This window comes from Salmo trutta, chromosome 22 (genome assembly GCF_901001165.1).
Source record: "Salmo trutta chromosome 22, fSalTru1.1, whole genome shotgun sequence".
Lineage (NCBI taxonomy): Eukaryota > Metazoa > Chordata > Actinopteri > Salmoniformes > Salmonidae > Salmo > Salmo trutta.
Genome location: NC_042978.1, coordinates 44605209 through 44627539, shown reverse-complemented (window position 1 = coordinate 44627539; position 22331 = coordinate 44605209).

Below are 22331 nucleotides of genomic sequence, written 5' to 3'. Positions count from 1 at the left end.
AAAATAACAATAGCGAGACTATATACAGGGGTGTACCGGTACAGAGTCAATGTGGAGGCTATATACAGGGGGTACCGGTACAGAGTCAATGTGGAGGCTATATACAGGGGGTACCGGTACAGAGTCAATGTGGAGGCTATATACAGGGGTGTACTGGTACAGAGTCAATGTGGAGACTATATACAGGGGTGTACCGGTACAGAGTCAATGTGGAGGTTATATACAGGGGTGTACTGGTACAGAGTCAATGTGGAGGCTATATACATGGAGTACCGGTACAGAGTCAATGTGGAGGCTATATATAGGGTGTTACAGTACAGAGTCAATGTGGAGGCTATATACAGGGGGTACCGGTACAGAGTCAATGTGGAGGTTATATACAGGGGTGTACTGGTACAGAGTCAACGTGGAGGCTATATATAGGGTGTTACGGTACAGAGTCAATGTGGAGGCTATATACAGGGGATACCGGGAGTCAATGTGGAGGCTATATACAGGGGTGTACCGGTACAGAGTCAATGTGCGGGGGCACCGGTCAGTTGAGGTAATATGTACATGTAGGTAGAGTTATTAAAGTGTCTATGCATAGATGATAACAACAGAGAGTAGCAGCGTTGTAAAGGGGGGGCAATGCATATAGTCTGGGTAGCTTTTTGATTAGATGTTCAGGAGTCTTATGGCTTGGGGGTAGAAGCTGTTTAGAAGCCTCTTGGACCTAGACTTGGTGCTCCGGTACCACTTGCCGAGCGGCAGCAGAGGGAACAGTCTATGACTAGGGTGGCTGGAGTCTTTGACAATGTTTAGGGCCGTCCTCTGACACCGCCTGGTATAGAGGTCCTGGATGGCAGGAAGCTTGGACCCAGTGATGTACTGGGTCGTACGCACTACCCTCTGTAGTGCCTTGCGGTCGGAGGCCGAGCAGTTGCCATACCAGGCAGTGATGCAACCAGTCAGGATGCTCTCTCTGGTGCAGCTGTAGAACCTTTTGAGGATCTGAGGACCCATGCCAAATCTTTTCAGTCTCCTGAGGGGGAATAGGTTTTGTCGTGACCGCTTCACAAATGTCATGGTATGCTTGGACCATGTTAGTTTGTTGGTGATGTGGACACCAAGGAACTTGAAGCTCTCAACCTTCTCCACTGCAGCCCCGTCGATGAGAATGGGGTCGTGCTCGGTCCTCTTTTTCCTGTAGTCCACAATCATCTCCTTTGTCTTGATCACGTTGAGGGAGAGGTTGTTGTCCTGGCACCACATGGCCAGGTCTCTGACCTCCTCCTTATAGGATGTCTCATTGTTGTCGGTGATCAGGCCTACCACTGTTGCGTCATTGGCAAATGTAATGATGGTGTTGGAGTCGTGCCTGGCCGTGCAGTCATGAGTGAACAGGGAGTACAGGAGGGGGCTGAGCATGCATCCCTGAGGGGCCCCTGTGTTGAGGATCAGCGTGGCGGATGTGTTGTTACCTACCCTTACCACCTGGGGGCGACCCGTCAGGAAGTCCAGGATCCAGTTGCAGAGGGAGGTGTTTAGTCCCAGGGTCCTTAGCTTATTGATGATATTTGAGGGCACTATGGTGTTGAACGCTGAGCTGTAGTCAATGAATAGCATTCTCACATAGGTGTTCCTTTTGTCCAGGTGGGAAAGGGCAGTGTGGAAAGGGCAGTGTCCAGGTGTGAAAGGGCAGTGTGGAGTGCAATAGTGACCGCATCATCTGTGGATCTGTTGGGGCGGTATGCAAATTGGAGTGGGTCTAGGGTTTCTGTGATGATGGTGTTGATGTGAGCCATGACCAGCATTTCAAAGCCCTTCATGGCCACAGACGTGAGTGCTACGGGTCGGTAGTCATTAAGGCAGGTTACCTTAGTGTTCTTGGGCACAGGGACTATGGTGGTCTGCTTAAAACATTCTGGTATTACAGACTCGGACAGGGAGAGGTTGAAAATGTCAGTGAATACACTTGCCAGTTGGTCAGCGCATGCTCGCAGTACATGTCCTGGTAATCCATCTGGCCCTGCGGCCTTGTGAATGTTGACCTGTCTACAGGTCTTACTCACATCGGCTGCGGAGAGCGTGATCACAAAGTCTTCCGGTACAGCCGGTGCTCTCATGCCTGTTTCAGTGTTATTTGCCTAGAAGCGAGCATAGAAGTAGTTTAGCCTGTGTCACTCGGCAGCTCTCGGCTGTGCTTCCCTTTGTAGTCTGTAATGGTTTGCAGGCGCTGCCACATCTTACGAGCATCAGAGCCAGTGTAGTATGACTTGATCTTAGTCCTGTATTGACACTTTGCCTGTTTGATGGTTCGTCGGAAGGCATAGCGCAGGGGTGTCAAACTCATTTTAGCTCAGGGGCCACATGGAGGAAAATCTATTCCCAAGTGGTCCGGACCGGTAAAATCATGGTATATATATAACTTAAAAACAACAACTTTAGATTGTTTTCTTTGTTTTAATACGATCAACATTAAACATAAAGCTGGAGCCTGAGGACAGTGTGTCCACAATAGTACAAGCACAACATCACTATTAATCATAAAACACCTCAAGTTTATTTGAAAATTCTAAAGAAAAAGAACACACAAACACACAATGCCTCAGTGATTCACAGAAGTATATCACAGATCACAGAAGTATATCAGGGTGTCTCATGCAGCACTTTAAGTGGGGTTGCATAGTTTATTTGACTCCTGATACCTGGCATCTTTTAGCTTTCACCAGCGCATCAATATCAAGCGTCACATCCTGAGTGGCAGCCAACTTCAGGATGTGATTCAAGTGCTTGTGCGTGAGCCTTGAGCGCAGCTTTGTTTTATTTATGCTCATTACAGAGAAAACTTGCTCACAAAGATATGTGGTTCCAAACATGCACAACAGTTTTGCAGCGAGGGCTGTCAAGTTGGGGTAACCTGGCAAGAGATTCTGATAAAATGTGTCCAAGCCAGCTGCGGCAAATTTGCCCTTCATATCCGAGTCACACTGTAAGTCTATTATTTCAAGTTGGATGCTGACGGGCAGATCAGAGGGATTCACGGTGACTGGCGAGCAAAAAACGTTGAAGTCTTTCTCCAGTTCACCAAAAATCTGAAAGCGTTGCTCAAACTCCCGTAACAGTGCCGTTATTTTATCTTTGAACCGCTTCATGTCTGCCACATGTTGGGTCGCGCACACATTTTTCAGACAGGGGAAGTGAGCTGCATCACCACCGGCGAGTTGCGTCTCCCACAATGACAGCTTCAACTTGAAAGAACGTATGCTGTCATAATACTGCGTGACGACTTTGTTGCGCCCTTGCAGCTGTTTGTTCAAGTTATTCAGGTGCTCTGTAACATCCACCATAAATGCAAGGTCCTGCATCCATTCTGCGGAATGAAATTCTAACACTGGTTTGCCCTTTTCTTCCATGAACTGTTCAATTTCTTCTCGTAAATCAAAGAAACGCCTAAGCACAGCACCTTGGCTTAACCATCTTACCTCAGTGTGGTATGGCAGGCCATAGATGTGGTCTTTCTCTCTGAGAAGGCTGTCAAACTGACGGTGATTCAGGCTTCTGGATCGGATGAAATTAACAGTTTGGATGACCACCTTCATGACGTTATCCATCTTTAATGACTTGCAACACAAAGCCTCCTGGTGCAAAATACAGTGAAAAGTAAAAAAATCACGTCCTCCATTTGCAGATTGCACTTTCTCTCTGAACTTTGTCACAACGCCTGCTTTTTTCCCGATCATTGAGGGCGCACCATCTGTAGCCAGGCTGACAGAGCGGGACCACTCCACTCCGACCCTGTCCAGCGCGCCGACGAGTGCGGTGAAAATATCAGCTGCTGTCGTATCTGTCATCGGCACCAACTCCACGAACTCCTCGGTGACGGTCAATGTGTCATCAACTCCGCGGATGAAAATGGCCAGTTGTGCAACATCTGTAATGTCCGTGCTTTCATCAATTGCAACTGAAAACCCAATAAATGACTTTACTTTTTGCTTCAACTGGCTGTCCAAATCCACTGAAAGATCGGAAATCCTGTCTGCAACTGTGTTTCTTGTCAGGCTGATATTTGCAAAAGCCTGGCGCTTTTCAGGGCACACAATCTCCGCTGCCTTCATCATGCATGTTTTTACAAATGCACCCTCACTAAATGGTTTTGAAGCCACTGCGATTTCATTAGCAATGAGGTAGCTAGCTTTCACTGCAGCATCACTGATGTCTCGGCTGTGAGTAAACACAGACTGCTGTTTCTTCAGACCCGCCAGACCCGCGTCCACTTGTATCTTTTTTGACAGAGACATATTGGGGCAATGTGGGTGCCAAAGAAAATAATGTTAAAAGTAGAAGCAGTAATAAATATCGCGGGCAAAACAAAGTAGCTCATCCGGACTGGCTGCACTTGCTTGACCTACTTGCTCTGCTCCGGTATAAACAGTTTGCTTGCTTAACACAACTGCTATTCCGCCATCCAGTGGATGCAATTGGAACAGCAGTTTATTTTATTGAAAAATTGCAGCTCATTTTTATACTTTACAAAATCATCTCGCGGGCCGGATTAAACCCCTTTGCGGGCCTGATCAGGCCCGCGGGCCGGACGTTTGACATCCCTGGCATAGTGGGATTTCTTATAAGCTTCCGGGTTAGAGTCCCGCTCCTTGAAAGTGGTAGCTCTAGAATTTAGCTCAGTGCGGATGCTGCCTGTAATCAATGGCTTCTGGTTAGAGACCACATCATCTGTGGATGTGTTGGGGCAGTATGCAAATCGGAGTGTATGTACGTACGTACGGTCACTGTGGGGACGATGTCATCGATGCACTTATTGATGAAGCCCACGACAAATGTGGTGTACTCCTCAATGCCATTGGAGGAATCCCGGAACATATTCCAGTCTCTGGTAGCAAAACAGACCTGTAGCTTTTTATTGATCTAGTCACGGGTGCAGGCCTGTAGTCTATAACCCAATGCAGCAGGCCTGTAGGCCTGTAACCCAATGCAGGAGGTCTGTAGCTTATTCCCCAATGCAGCAGGCCTGTAGCCTATAACCCAATGCGGCAGGCCTGTAGACTATAACCCGATGCGGCTGGCCTGTAGCCTATAACCCAATGCGGCAGGCCTGTAGACTATAACCCGATGCGGCAGGCCTGTAGCCTATAACCCAATGCGGCAGGCCTGTAGCCTATAACCCGATGCGGCTGGCCTGTAGCCTATAACCCAATGCGGCAGGCCTGTAGCCTATAACCCAATGCGGCAGGCCTGTAGCCTATAACCCAATGCGGCAGGCCTGTAGCCTATAACCCAATGCGGCAGGCCTGTAGCCTATAACCCAATGCGGCAGGCCTGTAGCCTATAACCCAATGCGGCAGGCCTGTAGCCTATAACCCAATGCGGCAGGTCTGTAGCCTATAACCCAATGAGGCAGGCCTGTAGCCTATAACCCAATGCGGAAGGCCTGTAGCCTATAACCCAATGCGGCTGGCCTGTAGCCTATAACCCAATGCGGCAGGTCTGTAGCCTATAACCCAATGCGGCAGGCCTGTAGCCTATAACCCAATGCGGCAGGCCTGTAGCCTATAACCCAATGCGGCAGGTCTGTAGCCTATAACCCAATGAGGCAGGCCTGTAGCCTATAACCCAATGCGGAAGGCCTGTAGCCTATAACCCAATGCGGCTGGCCTGTAGCCTATAACCCAATGCGGCAGGCCTGTAGCCTATAACCCAATGAGGCAGGCCTGTAGCCTATAACCCAATGCGGCAGGCCTGTAGCCTATAACCCAATGAGGCAGGCCTGTAGCCTATAACCCAATGCGGCAGGCCTGTAGGCTATAACCCAATGAGGCAGGCCTGTAGCCTATAACCCAATGCGGCAGGCCTGTAGGCTATAACCCAATGAGGCAGGCCTGTAGCCTATAACCCAATGAGGCAGGCCTGTAGGCTATAACCCAATGAGGCAGGCCTGTAGCCTATAACCCAATGCGGCAGGCCTGTAGCCTATAACCCAATGAGGCAGGCCTGTAGCCTATAACCCAATGCGGCAGGCCTGTAGTTTATAACCCAATGAGGCAGGCCTGTAGCCTATAACCCAATGCGGCAGGCCTGTTGCCTATAACCCAATGAGGCAGGCCTGTAGCCTATTACCCAATGCGGCTGGCCTGTAGCCTATAACCCAATGAGGCAGGCCTGTAGCCTATAACCCAATGCGGCAGGCCTGTAGCCTATAATCCAATGAGGCAGGCCTGTAGCCTATAACCCAATGAGGCAGGCCTGTAGCCTATAACCCAATGCGGCAGGCCTGTAGTTTATAACCCAATGAGGCAGGCCTGTAGCCTATAACCCAATGCGGCAGGCCTGTAGCCTATAACCCAATGCGGCAGGCCTGTAGGCCTATAACCCAATGAGGCAGGCCTGTAGCCTATAACCCAATGCGGCAGGCCTGTAGCCTATAACCCAATGCGGCAGGCCTGTAGGCCTATAACCCAATGCGGCAGGCCTGTAGCCTATAACCCAATGCGGCAGGCCTGTAGGCCTATAACCCAATGAGGCAGGCCTGTAGCCTATAACCCAATGAGGCAGGCCTGTAGGCCTATAACCCAATGAGGCAGGCCTGTAGTCTATAACCCAATGCGGCAGGCCTGTAGGCCTATAACCCAATGAGGCAGGCCTGTAGCCTATGTCCTTGTAACTGGTGGGGAAAGTGGAGGCGGGAGGGAAGATATTGCTTATAATGTCACGTTTTGCTGATGATGTCCACTATTAGGAATTACGGCAGGGTCTTACTATCACCCAAAACAACCCAAATGTTCCCCAAATACCCAAAAGAACCCAAAAGTACCCAAAAGAATCCCAAACAGGTGCCCAAAAGAACCCCACACATGATGCATGGATCACTGGATCACAGGAGACGGCTGAGGGGAGGACGTCTCATAATAAATTCCGGAACTGCGCGAATGGAATGGCATCAAACACCTGGAAACCATGGAAACCATGTGTTTGATGTATTTGTTACCATTCAGCTCCAGTCATTAGAACAAGCCCGTTCTCAGAAAGTAAGATTCCATCAAACTCCTGTGCACTGTGATAGATCCTGTTTTGCTGAAATCTGTGCAAATGGCACATTAATTGCTTTTCGTAAGATTACCCTTTACTTATCTGTAAGACATAGCGGTCACATGTAGAGGATGGAGCTCGATTGTAAAAGCGCTTTGGTGGAATCAGCAAACATAAATTGCATTACCAGGTTTTGTTGGCACCTCCTAATCGACAACCTTTCTATTTTTCATAAGCGAGGGCTCCAACAGTTCAGCCATGATGGATGGACCTGTCAATCGACCCAATATAGTTTTATAATAGAGCCTCTTTAGACATATCAATGCAAAGCTGACAACTTCAACCTTTCAAATCTAGATCCCAATGCAGAGACCAATTGGTACACTCTGATTTACCACCCCAAGATATTCCTCAACAACGCCTATTTGCGCCCATACTGGATGGAAATTACAAGTGTAATGGCTGTGCTCAATGCAATGGCACTTACAAATGTAGATCCTTCAAACACCCCCAAACAGGGAAATCTATCCCAATTAAAGGTGTTATTACGTGTTCCACTAAGGCAGTTATTTACCTTATAACTTGTCCCTGTGGTAAAAATTATGTGGGTAAAACAAAGCGTGAATTAAAAGTACGTATCTCAGAGCACCGTAGCACCATTAGGTGCAAAAACCTGACTTACCCAGTTGCGGCCCACTTTTTGGAGGCAGGCCATTCGATTTCGTCTCTGCGTTATATTGGCATCGAACATGTCACCCTCCCGAGGAGAGGGGGTGACCTTGATAATTTATTGTTAAAACGAGAGGCTGCCTGGATCTTTAATTTAAAGACACTTGCTCCCTTCGGTCTCAACATAGACTTTGATCTGAAGCCATTCTTGTGATTATTGTGATTTTGCCATTGTAATTGTTTGTTAGATACTTTTTAGACTACAAATGCTATGATCATATGTTATCCATTTGTTTGTATTTTTGTATGTTTCTTGTATACCATTTTTTTAATATTTCAGTTAACCAATGATATTAGGCCATACTTGGCCATGATTACAAACACCTGTGTGTCTCTTGACACTATATAAATGACTCATCTCCCAGTGTTTGTGATGATACCCTGATGAAGACAGCTTAGCTGTCGAAACGTTGGTTATTAAAATTTTTGCATCTGAGCTCTTAGAGTGTGCGGCTTTCCCTTACTTTCTAGAAACGGTGTAATCGCCAAATCCTACCGAATCTATTTTAATATATTTTTTACTCAGGAACCAGGTGTGGATCCTGAGTTAATTTAGCAATTAACATCCCATCATGCTTAGGGTCATGTATAAAAATGCCCAGCTGCCCATTATATTGGCTACCATGGCTAGAAGAAGAGATCTCAGGGACTTTGAAAGAGGGACCTCAAAGAAGCTTACAGTAAGAAGTTTAAAGGGTGTATGTGTGTGTATATGTGCGTGTGTGTCAGTCACCAGATCTCAACCATATGGAACACTTATGGGAGATTCTGGAGTGGTCGCCAAGACAGCGTTTTCCACCATCATCAGCAAAACACCAAACGATGGAATTTCTCATGGACACACTTTATGTTGGTGTTTTCTTTATTTTGTCAGTTATCTACAGTATATATTAGCCTATTATCTACACTTTATCTGATATCATGGTCTCTCTTTCCGTCTACTGGTCTAGAGCTATAGAATTCTGATGAGTACTCTTGCTGAAAGACAAATATGTCGGTCTTAGATCTAGAAGCGTCAAATCTGTGAGTTAATGCTCTTTTAGGGCTTATTATATGTAGACAAATACAGGTGGGAATCACAGGAGGCTGCAGAGGGGAGAACGGCTCAAAATCATGTCCGGAATATAGCTGACCGAAATGTACGTTTATTATTTACGGTGTGCATAATATCTTTGACAGATTCCCTGTGGCTTAAATGTTGATCAATAAGGCTTGTTTCACTTCAGGTGCATTATCCATTGTCAATAAATGATAATGCACAGGCTTCACCTGTAAAATACGGAGGTCAAGTGATGCGACACTGGCAGTAAAGCCATTTGCTCTTCAGTCTGCTACTGAATTCAGGTGCGTGAATACACAACATTTTAGAGTATTGCGTGTTGTCTCGGAGGGAAACAGTAGGCACTCTCATGCACAGATAAAGGTGATAGCTACAAATCATTCCAAGCAAACAGATGGAAGCATATTTATTCAATCTTCCACAATAGAAATTATACCAAATTGTTTATTTAATTTCCGTGCCATATAAAAAAATTGGCACGGAGAGGCTGCAGAGGCATATTACAGTGAACTTTGAGGGCATATAACTCACGTTTTCCACAAACAAAATGTATTTACAAATGTATTTTAAGATGTGTACCATTAGTAGATGATTAATCCAGAGTGATGACTACTGCATACTATAAAATGCCCATATTATGCCAGTTTAAAGAGGTTTTGTGACGTGTTTTACTATCAGATCAATAATCAATTGTCATGAACATTTTAAAATATAACATGCCCATATCATGCCAGCTGCAAGATTGGAAAAATATTGTCCTTCTTCAACAATAAATAATTAAGTTTCCCACTTTGGTCTCAGGACAATTTGTGTTTGAAGAAAAGTCATTGATCCTGTGTTTATTTTGTATTTTGTGTATAGTGTAGAAGAGTTCTGAAGCTATTTAGAATGTAATCAAGTTGGGAGTTAAGACAATGGGACGATTCTGGAAGGTGTTCCGGAAAGCACGTTTTCAGAAAGTGCCAATTCTCACCCTACTTAAAAGGGAAAAATATCCTTCCCATATTTTGTCAGTCTGTCTACTGTTTCTTCTTTCTCTTGTGAATGTTAATACTGGTGTTGTACATAGAATAATAGGCAATCATTTGGAAAGGTGGAATTATGTTAATAATAATTGACCACTATCAAAAGGATCAATGTATTTATACAGCTATATATTATATTAGACCACTGCTCCTGAGTGCCGCAGTGGTCTGAGACACTGCATCCCAGTGCAAGAGGTGTAACTGCAGTACCTGGTTTGAATCCAGGCTGCATCACATCCGGCCGTGATTGGTCATCAGGGGTGTGGTCGGGGTAGGCCGCCATTGTAAATAAGAATTTGTTCTTAACTGACTTGCCTAGTTAAATTTAAAAAATTAAATATGTTTTTCAAGCAATTCAAATATGTAGTTACTGTGTTGATAATGTATGCTTTTAATATATTATAACACAAGAGCTTCGTGCAATAGTTAAGAGAAGTCAATCAATAAATAAAAACATGTTTACAGTCTTGATTACACTCAGATTGATTACGAAATTACTCTTAAATAAAATGTACATTTATATATTTCTGCAATAATACACTGACATACAAATATAGGCATAATAACATCAGAAGCCATTTGAAATCCCTTACAGTAATTTCTGGTAGAAAAACAGACGTGTAGTTTTCACCTCCACCATTCCTACTGTACAGCACCACACGGTTTGACTTTTTCAAGCTATATATACAATTTCCTGAAATTAATCACAATTCTTAAAAAATGTTGAAATTAAATCAGTCATAAAAATACGACATTATATTAATGCACAGTATATCTTCTTTCTTACATGATTGTGGATTTGGTTAGAAAGCAAGCATATAACGTCACAGGAGGGGTATAGCTCTAACATGTGTATGTCCTCAGATCAGGAGGGCTGGTTCGGTTGTGTGTCTTCATCCCCTGGGCAACACCTCTTCTCAGTTTGTCCTCCCCTCTGTCCACTCTCTCTCTTTTCTCCTGTCATCTGCCTCACGCCTCTCTGCTGTGTCTGTGCCTCATTGTTCCACTGGGAACCCTGTAAGGGAGAGGGAGTTGGAGAGACAGGAGAGGCTCATGTTAGGGATAGCTCCAAGGGACAAGTGTTGAAACAAACACCAGGCTACAGAGAATTGGTGTGTGTGTTGGTACATTCTTCTCTTTGACATAGGGGTCATAGCCTACCTGGTTAAATAAAAGTGAAACAAATAAATCAATGTTAACTATAATATGACTACTTGATTTTTAAAAAATGATTAAAAAATGTGGGGATAGACCAATAAAAATGTAGTTATTTACAGTGGAGCAATTTTGGTTTTAGAACAGCCTACCCGACCACTTGGAGGTGTCCGCATGGTCCTAAAGCACACCGTTGCATCGTTTTGTATCACATTTCAATGATACAACTGGGGGGAACGAAAATGCAATTTCAGAATTTCAGACATGTCCCCCCCGTCCCCAGTGAAAGTTGCGCCCATAGTCATTTAAGACTTTTTGTCATTTCTAATTTAGAATCTCTCATTTAGAATCTCTCATTTATAATCTCTCATTTATAATCTGTAATTTCTATAATTTTTAACCTTTTTCACCTTTCTTTAACCAGGTAGGCTAGTTGAGAACAAGTTCTCATTTACAACTGCGACCTGGCCAAGATAAAGCAAAGCAATTCGACACATACAACAACAGAGTTACACATGGAATAAACAAAACATACAGTCAATAATACAGTAGAACAAAAGAAAACAAAAAGTATATATACAGTGAGTGCAAATGAGGTAAGTTAAGGCAATAAATAGGCCATGGTGGCGAAGTAATTACAATATAGCAATTAAATACTGAAATGGTAGATGTGCAGAAGATGAATATGCAAGTAGAGATACTGGGGTAAAAAAGGAGCAAGAAAAATAAATAAATACAGTATGGGGATGAGGTAGGTAGATAGATGGGCTGTTTACAGATGGGCTATGTACAGGTGCGGTGATCTGTGAGCTGCTCTGACAGCTGGTGCTTAAAGCTAGTGAGGGAGATATGAGTCTCCAGCTTCAGTGATTTTTGCAGTTTGTTCCAGTCATTGGCAACAGAGAGCACCTCATGTATAATCTCTAATTTCTCTAATTTATAATCTCTCATTTACAATCTTTTCAATTTCTCTAATTTATAGCCTCTCTTTAATGAAATAAAAAGTAAAACCTATCAAGCTCACTTAGATCTTGCTGTGAAGCTGTGTGTTTGTGTGTTTCTTTTAAAGGGCACCCTAATTCCCTATAAATACTACTTTTGACAAGAGCCCTATACGACCGGGTCAAAAGTGGTACACTACATTAGGAATAGGGTGCTATCTGCGACAAAGCCCTTTCTGAACGTTGATGTCTAATTTATGGTTTATTTTACCCTTTCTGAACGTTAATGTATAATTTATGCTTAATTTCAACAATTAAAAAAATAATAATGGCCTTCTATGCTATTGTAAATAAATGTATGTCTATTGTAAGAACCACACATTTTTAAACCTTATATCACATTATCTGTAAAACAGTAAATTAGTAAAATACTTCATTTTCTAAGTGATTAATCTGCTCCATCCTTTAAGGACCTGCAGACTTCCAAACCAAAAACCATTGGCTATAACAGAGTAGGCTTAAGTTAACTTGTACACCTTTTGGCGGTCCCTATGACAGAACCCTTTGAAGAACCCTTTTGGGATCCATGTAGAACCCTTTCGAGTTCTATGTAGAACTCTTTCCACAGAGGGTTCTACATGGATCCCAGAAGGGTTTTACCTGGACCTAGAACCTTTTTTTTAGAAGTGTAGCCTAGGTTACTGATACAGTCAAGTAGCCTTCCTTTTAAGACTGAAAATGATCATAAACTTTCACAGGATGAGAGAAAGAAAAAGGACAAGATGTCAAGCAGAGAGGCTCAAAAGGTAACTCACATTGTCTCCAGACACACACGTTTTACTTAGCCAAGTCATGGATCCAAGTGTCCACTGTGATTTAACATGTACATTATGGCCATGGTCTCTCTTGCGAACAGAGTAGGCCTCAGTCAGAGAACTTGTTTGAACCAGAGGCTGGAACACCTGCCAGGCCAGAAGAGGATCATCAGCAAGCTGAAGGCTGGATTTGCTGCCAAGTCTCAGCGGCTGATACGGCCCCCTACAGAGAAGGAGAAGCTGGCTGACAGCAAGGACAGCCAGAAGCTACTCTTGAAAACTGTGGCAGCTCCGAAAAATATCAAACATTTTAAGGCTGAAATAGTAACTGTGTTCTGGAAGTCCCGAGTGGCGTAGTGGTCTAAGGCACTGCATCTCAGTGCTAGAGGCGTCACTACAGACACCCAGGTTTGAATCCAGGCTGTATCACAACCGGCCGTGATTGGAAGTCCCATAGGGCGGCGCACAATTGGCCCAACGTCAGGGTTTGACCGGTGTAGGTCGTCATTGTGAATAAGAATTTGTTCTTAACTGACTTGACTAGTTAAATAAAGGTTTAAAAAAAATATCCATCACTGTTCAATGGACCACAAGGAAGGTAAATCAGTCATATGTATGTACAGTATCTAGAACAGTGTGCTGGAAAGCTGTTGCACCTTAACAGTCCAGCAGTATTTGGGTGCGCAGTAGGACAGAGATATAGTGTATTTGGGTGAGCAGTAGGACAGAGATATAGTGTATTTGGGTGAGCAGTAGGACATAGATATAGTGTATTTGGGTGAGCAGTAGGACATAGATATAGTGTATTTGGGTGAGCAGTAGGACAGAGATATAGTGTATTTGGGTGAGCAGTAGGACAGAGATATAGTGTATTTGGGTGCGCAGTAGGACAGAGATATAGTGTATTTGGGTGAGCAGTAGGACAGAGATATAGTGTATTTGGGTGAGCAGTAGGACAGAGATATACAGTGGGGGAAAAAAGTATTTGATCCGCTGCTGATTTTGTACGTTTGCCCACTGACAAAGAAAGGATGAGTCTATACTTTTAATGGAAGGTTTATTTGAACAGTGAGAGACAGAATAACAACAAAAATATAGAGAAAAACGCATGTCAAAAATGTTATAAATTGATTTGCATTTTAATGAGGGAAATAAGTATTTGACCCCCTCTCAATCAGAAAGATTTCTGGCTCCCAGGTGTCTTTTATACAGGTAACGAGCTGAGATTAGGAGCACACTCTTAAAGGGAGTGCTCCTAACCGCAGCTTGTTACCTGTAAAAAAGACACCTGTCCACAGAAGCAATCAATCAATCAGATTCCAAACTCTCCACCATGGCCAAGACCAAAGAGCTCTCCAAGGATGTCAGGGACAAGTTTGTAGACCTACACAAGGCTGGAATGGGCTACAAGACCATCGCCAAGCAGCTTGGTGAGAAGGTGACAACATTTGGTGCGATTATTCGCAAATGGAAGAAACACAAAATAACTGTCAATATCCCTCGGCCTGGGGCTCCATGCAAGAGCTAACCTCGTGGGGTTGCAATGATCATGAGAATGGTGAGGAATCAGCCCAGAACTACACAGGAGGATCTTGTCAATGATCTCAAGGCAGCTGGGACCATAGTCACCAAGAAAACAATAGGTAACACACTACGCCGTGAAGGACTGAAATCCTGCAGCGCCCGCAAGGTCCCCCTGCTCAAGAATACATATACAGGCCCGTCTGAAGTCTGCCAATGAACATCTGAATGACTCAGAGGACAACTGGTGAAAGTGTTGTGGTCAGATGAGACCAAAATGGAGCTCTTTGACATCAACTCAACTCGCCGTGTTTGGAGGAGGAAAAATGCTGCCTTTGACCCCAAGAATACCATCTCCACCGTCAAACATCAAACATGGAGGTGGAAACATTATGTTTTTCTGCTAAGGGGACAGGACAACTTCACTGCATCAAAGGGACGATGGACGGGGCCATGTACCGTCAAAATTTGGGTGAGAACCTCCTTCCCTCAGCCAGGGCATTGAAAATGGGTCGTGGATAGGTATTCCAGCATGACAGTGACCCAAAACACACGGCCAAGGCAACAAAGGAGTGGCTCAAGAAGAAGCACATTAAGTATATAAAGCTTTTTTGAGGCCCTGCTCACAATTCATTCTGTGGAACCACAATGATCAAACGATATACTATATGTGAGGCTCTTGATCATATCTTTGATCATGACACTGGTGAAGAGGAGAGAGTCCTTGTTAAACTTTGACACAAAGTAGTCCGTGGTAAATAGCACAATATGTTTCATCTGAGTATTTGTTATAGTCAAAATAATCCATATGCTTTTTTTCAACTCAAAAACAAGTTGTATGAGCTCAGGTCAATGAGGCCTAAAGGCCATAAATAGCAAGTAGAAGTTCAAAACTTGTTGATAAAAAGATCTAGCACAACATTAAGTGATAATATATGTATTATTATGGATTTATAATCAGCTATAATGGGGCGGTCATTTTGGACCAGGAACACAGAATGAATTAACATGAAACGAACACAACAGGTTAATGTAGTAATATTAGCAATCCTTGTCTAAATAAATCTGTTTAAGATGATGTACAGGCCGCATAAACTCCACCCTGGCTGATCTCTCAATTGACGAAAGGTAAAATCTTTAAGAGATTTCTGATTTTTCTAATATGCAACTCAGTGCCTTCTCAACTGAGGCCCCAAATAGTATAGGATAAGTGTGTGTAAATCGGTGAGTCAAAGGAGAAGGTGACGGACCAGCCTACCACTGATGCTCTTTCCTCTCCCCATGCGGGGGATATGTCTGCATTGAAGGCTGAGAGAGGTGAACCCTCCGAGACTGTTCAGTCACCCCACACTAAGCTGGTGAGGTTTTATCTACTGTATTTAAAGGCCCCATGCTGACATTAGATACTACTGCTTCATATGATGCTGTTGCCCCTGCACTCTTACGAGGGAGAGGAATCCATTGCTGAGGAGATTAAGGACCACATGGACTCCTCGATTGCCTAGGACAAGTCCGACGCCGCTATTGCAGAGGAGATGCAGTCCTCTCATACAGAGGAGATCCAGTCCAACTCCTCCGTTGCTGAGGATATCCTCTCCTCTCTGTTGTTAAGGAGATACAGTTTGATTCCTCCTTGTCGAGGAGAACCAGTCCGACTCCTTCGTTTCCAAGGAGATCACAGATGGATCTGCTGGTAAGACAGCTTTGGAGAGGACTTTGAGTCGTATTCCACCTTTTCTGAGGATGTCAAGGACCAGCCTACCTCTTCTCCCTCCTCCATACATGCCTCCTCATCCCACAGCGCCTCAACTGAGGACAAGCAACCAGAGGTAAGCGTCAAGTCCTTTCTAACTCAATTTGATATCCTGGATTTATGGTAGTGGGTAAAGATGCTGCTCAATGAGGGATCAATACTAACATTATACACCTCTGCTTCATGTGATGTTGATGCTTCAGGACGTTTATGAACAGGACTTCCTCCATCGGTGAGGACATCGAGGAGCAGCCTGCATCTGCTGCATCCTCAGCCAGCCACAGAGCTGCTGCCCAGTGCTACTGCCTCCTCTTCTCACAGGACCCCTATCGTTGCGGAGCAGTAGGAGCAGTCAGACAAGGAGGTGCAGGAGGAGTCAGCCAAGGAGCAGTAGGAGCAGTCAGCCAAGGACGTGCAGGAGGGGTCAGACAAGGAGGTGCATGAGAAGTCTGCCAAGAAGGTGCACGAGAAGTCAGACAAGGAGGTGCATGAGGAGTCTGCCTCCTCCATCCTTGAGGAACAGCAGGAAGAGTCCTCTTTCTGTATTGTCAGCTGCCCAGCAAAGGGTTACCTGTCATCAGCATCTGGCTCCAAGGAGCATTCCTCTGAGACGAGGTGCCATACCCTAAAGTATCTAATACAATTCCATTTTGCATTCTGTCTCTGCTGTTTATTCTGTTAATCCTGTACTCGATTGAACTACTATTGAGTGAACTGGTCACAATAATTCTGCTGTTCTTTGGGTGAGTTAATATGTTGCGGGAAGAGGATGGCTACACTTAAAAAAAAGGCTATGGTAAGGACGAGGGCAGCCAAAGCTTCTCTTCAGGCATCGCTAGCTGAGGAGCAGTGGAAGAAATGTCAAGCTCCAGCTGGAAGCCAATAAAATGGCCTCAGCTTTCGAGGCAGAGACGGCTCACAGTGCCAACATGCACAGCATCCTACTGGCATTGAAGGCCTTGCAGGAACAGAACACAGCGAAGGAAGCTTCCCTGGATTCCCTGCACCTTAAAGCCGACCAACAATACTCTGAGCTGTTGGAAGATAAGAGCCAGCACCTCCAGGCTGCCCTTCAGGCTTCCCTCTCTCAGCGGCAAACACCACTAGAGGAGTGTGCTATTCTGGCCGCGGAGAGGCACGCCAGCATTAAAGAGCTGCAGAATCTGAAGCTGTGGATGCACAGAAAGCACTAAGTGCAGAGATCTAACACCTCCAGATCAAGCTCCAGGATACAGCTGGTGAGCATTTGGACCTCCAGTCTGAGCTCAAGACCATTGATAGGGAGCATAACAGCCTCCTATCTTAGCTTCAGGCCTCACTGAAGGATAAATGCTCCAGCTTGGAGTTTCAGCTTCAATCGAACCAACTCAAATCCCAGATCACAGAGGAGCAGACCAGGAACACAACGCTCCAGAATGACCTTGATTCTGCCCTCACTGAACAGCAGAAGGAGACCAGAGCCGTCTGCTCAGAGCTGGAGCAGGCTGTGGCCAAGGAACTGGCTGAGTCAGAAAAACTCCCAGACTGGTTGAGGGACTATTACCAGCAGCTTCATGAGCAAACTCTGGCCTGAAGATGAGCAAGATTGCTCAGGAGATCAGTTTCTCACAAGATGCTGAACGCACACGCTCACACACTCAGAGAGTCTGGCTACGGAGGGCCAGACTACTAATCACAGAGCAACAGGAGTTTAAAGCCAAGCACCAAGTGCTAGAGGGTCACCACCAATACCTCCTCTGTAAGCACCACAGTCTTCAGGTTTTCCTCACTGAGCAGCAGAAGCTGCTAGAGGAACACCACCAGCTATCTGCATAGCTACAGGGGTTGAGGGACAGGTTGCTGTCTCTGACCTGCTCCCTGTAGGCCGTCTCATCGTCGTCGGTGAACAGGCCTAACACCGTAGTGTCATCTGCAAACATAATGATGGTGTTGGAGTCGTGCGTAGCCATGCAGTCTTGGTTGAACAGGGAGTATAGTAGGGGCTCCTGTGTTGAGGGTCAGCCTGGTGGATGTGCTGTTGCCTACCTTCACCACCTGAGGGCGGCCCGTCAGGAAGTCCAGGATCCAGTTGCAGAGGGAGGTGTTTAATCCCAGGGTCCTGAGCTTAGTGATAGGCTTGGAGAGCACTATGGTGTTGAACGCTTAGCTGTAATCAATGAACAGCATGCTCACATAGGTGTTCCTCTTGTTCAGGTGGGATAGGGCAGTGTGGAGTGCAATAGAGATTGCGTCATCTGTGGACCTGTTGGGGTGGTATGTGAATTGGAGTGGGTAAAGAAGGTCTGGGATGATGGTATTGTGAGCCATGACCAGGCTTTCAAAGCATTTCATGGCTGAAGATGTGAGTGCTATGGGGCGATAGTCATATAGACCGGTTACCTTGGCGTTCCTAGGCACAGGGACTATGTTGGTCTGCTTGAAACATAGGTATTACAGACTGGGTCAGGGAGAGGAACATGTCAGTGAAGACACTTGCCAGCTGGTGAGCGCATGCTCTCAGTACGAATCCTGGTAATCCGTCTGGCCCTGCGGCCTTGTGAATACTAACCTGTTTGAAGGACTTACCCACATCGGCTACAAAGAGCACGATCACACAGTTGACCGGAACAGCTGGTATTCAGTGTTGCTAGCCGGTATTCAGTGTTGCTAGCCTTGAAGTGAGCATAGAAGGTATTTCACTCATCTGGTAGGCTCGCGTCACTGGACTGCTCACGGCAGGGTTTCCCTTTTGTAATCCGTGATAGTTTGCAAACACCTGCCACATCTGACGAGCATCAGAGCTGGGGCGGCAGGTAGCCTAGTGGTGAGAGCGTTGGACTAGTAACCGAAAGGTTGCAAGATCGAATCCCCGAGCTGACAAGGTAAAAATCTGTCGTTCTGCCCCTGAACAAGGCAGTTAACCCACTGTTCCTAGGCCGTCATTGTAAATAAGAATTTGTTCTTAACTGACTTGTCTAGTTAATTAAATAAAGAGCTGCTGTAGTCAAATTTAATCCCGGTCCTGTATTGACGTTTTTCCTGTTTGATGGTGGTCGGATAGTGTAGTGAAATTTCTTATAAGCGTCTGGATTAGTTTCCCGCTAGCCTTTAGCTCAGTGAGGATGTTGCCTGTACAGTTGTGGCCAAAAGTTTTGAGAATGACACAAATATAGATTTTCACAAAGTCTGCTGCCTCAGTTTGTAGGATGGCGATTTGCATATACTCCAGAATGTTATGAAAAGTGATCAGATGAATTGCAATTAATTGCAAAGTCCCTCTTTGCCATGCAAATGAAATGAATCCTAAAAAACATTTCCACTGCGCTTTCAGTCCTGCCACAAAAGGACCAGCTGACATCATGTCAGTGATTCTCTCGTTAACACAGGTGTGAGTGTTGACGAGGACAAGGCTGGAGAACACTCTGTCATGCTGATTAAGTTAGAATAACAGACTGGAAGCTTCAAAAGGAGGGTGGTGCTTGGAATTATTGTTCTTCCTCTGTCAATCATGGTTACCTGCAAGGAAACACGTGCCGTCATCATTGCTTTGCACAAAAAGGGCTTCACAGCACATATTGCTGCCAGGAAGATTGCATCTAAATCAACCATTTATCGGATCATCAACACCTTCAAGGAGAGCGGTTTAATTGTTGTGAAGAAGGCTTCAGGGCGCCCAAGAAAGTCCAGCAAGCGCCAGGACCATCTCCTAAAGTTGATTCAGCTGCGGGATCGGGGCACCACCAGTACAGAGCTTGCTCAGGAATGGCAGCAGGCAGGTGTGAGTGCATCTGCACACACAGTGAGGCGAAGACTTTTGGAGGATGGCCTTGTGTCAAGAAGAGCAGCAAAGAAGCCACTTCTCTCCAGGAAAAACATCAGGCACAGACTGATATTCTGCAAAAGGTACAGGGATTGGACTGCTGAGGACTGGGGTAAAGTCATTTTCTCTGATGAATCCCCTTTCCGATTGTTTGGGGCATCCGGAAAAAAGCTTGTCCAGAGAAGACAAGGTGAGCTCTACAATCAGTCCTGTGTCATGCCAACAGTAAAGCATCCTGAGACCATTCATGTGGGGGGTTGCTTCTCAGCCAAGAGAGTGGGCTCACTCACAATTTTGCCTAAGAACACAGCCATGAATAAAGAATGGTACCAACACATCCTCCGAGAGCAACTTCTCCCAACGATCCAGGAACAGTTTGGTGACGAACAATGCCTTTTCCACCATGATGGAGCACCTTGCCATTAGGCAAAAGTGATAACTAAGTGGCTCGGGGAACAAAACATCGATATTTTGGGTCCATGGCCAGGAAACTCCCCAGACCTTAATCCCATTGAGAACTTGTGGTCAATCCTCAAGAGGTGGGTGGACAAACAAAAACCCACAAATTCTGACAAACTCCAAGCATTGATTATGCAAGAATGGGCTGCCATCAGTCAGGATGTGGCCCAGAAGTTAATTGACAGCATGCCAGGGCAGATTGCAAAGGTCTTGAAAAAGAAGGGTCAACACTGCAAATATTGACTCTTTGCATCAACTTCATGTAATTGTCAATAAAAGCCTTTGACACTTATGAAATGCTTGTAATTATACTTCAGTATTCCATAGTAACATCTGACAAAAATATCTAAAGACACTGAAGCAGCAAACTTTGTGGAAATTAATATTTGTGTCATTCTCAAAACTTTTGGCCACGACTGTAATCCATGGCTTCTGGTTGGGATATGTACGTAAGGTCACTGTGGGGATGACATCATCGATGCACTTATTAATGAAGCCGGTGACTGATGTGGTGTACTCCTCAATGCCATCAGATAAATCCCGGAACATATTCCAGTCTGTGCTAGAGAAACGGTCCTGTAGCTTAGTAGCCGGTTCATCAGACCACTTCTGTATCAAGAGTCACTGGTACTTCCTGTTGGAGTTTTTGCTTGTAAGCAGGAATCAGAAGGATAGTTATGGTCAGATTTGCCAAATGAAGGACGAAGGAGAACTTTGTATGCGTCTCTGTGTGTGGAGTAAAGGTGATCTAGAGGTTTTTCGCCTATAGTTGCATAAGTGACATGCTGGTAGAAAGTAGGTCAATTGGATTTTAGTTTTCCGGAATTAAAATCCCTGGCCACTACAAGCACCGCCTCTGGGTGAGTATTTTCTTGTTTGCTTATGGCCCTACACTGCTTGTTGAGTGCCGACTTAGTGCCAGCATCGGTTTGTGGAGGTAAATAGACAGCTACGAAAAATATAGATGAAAACTTTCTTTGTAAATAGTATGGTCATCAGCTTATCATGAGGTATTAGAGATTGTGAACCAGCTGTTGGGACACACACCCTCTCCCCTGAGTTTCCCCAACACCACCACTCTGTCATTCCGATGTATAGCTAGATTTATATTTACCATGTCCTTGTTCAGCCACGACTCGGAGAAACATAGAATATTACAGTTCTTCAGATTGATAGGATAGTCTCAAACCAAACTCATCCAGTTCGCTCTCCAGTGACTGAACGTTCGCCAATAGAATGGAGGGTAGAGGCGATTTATTTCCGACGTACTCTCGTCAGGTATCTCACACGCCTCTATATCGCTGTCTCCTCCTTCGAGTGTCAGGCTCCTGGAGAAGTGACCTCAGTGACCTCTTGGAGGCTTAATGCAGCCATGCTAACCGGATGGCCAAGGAGACCAAAGTACTGGCCAGAAAGCTCTTGGACCTGAACACTCAGCTGTGCGACAGGCTCCACACTGAGACCTCAACGTGTCACTCTGAGCTATCAAATCAATGCCCTAATGGGGACACTGACAGCGGAGCATCAGAGTACTGGGCAACAGAGTATTGTGCCCACTGGCGAGACACTGAGCGAACACAAGAAGCTCCGCTCTGATCATCGCTCCCTCACAGACGAGCACCAGAAGTGGTTATGGTAGGGCACCACAGTGTCCTGCAGCTGGACCCCAAGGTGCACTTCACTATGGCCACCGCAGCCACCAAAGACTCCATAGTGACTGACATAGTGGGTATGCCAATGGCAATGTGTTCACTGTTGAGGAACCTCAAGGAGAAGAGGAGGGCATTAGAGTGAAGTGAGCAGATTGGCAACTCCCGACCTGACAATCCCTTCCCACTCCCAGCAAACAGCAGTCATAAGTTAACGGTGTTGCCTAATATGTCTACAGCTTCTAAATGTCATTTTGAGGTAAATAATCAACTTTCATTAAAGGAGAATAGAATTGCACTGACCTTTCGTATTATTATTTATTGAGATAGAATTGAAAATGGAATACAGGAAAATGTTGCACATACATGAACATAATGAATGTTTAAGTTCACAGTGGA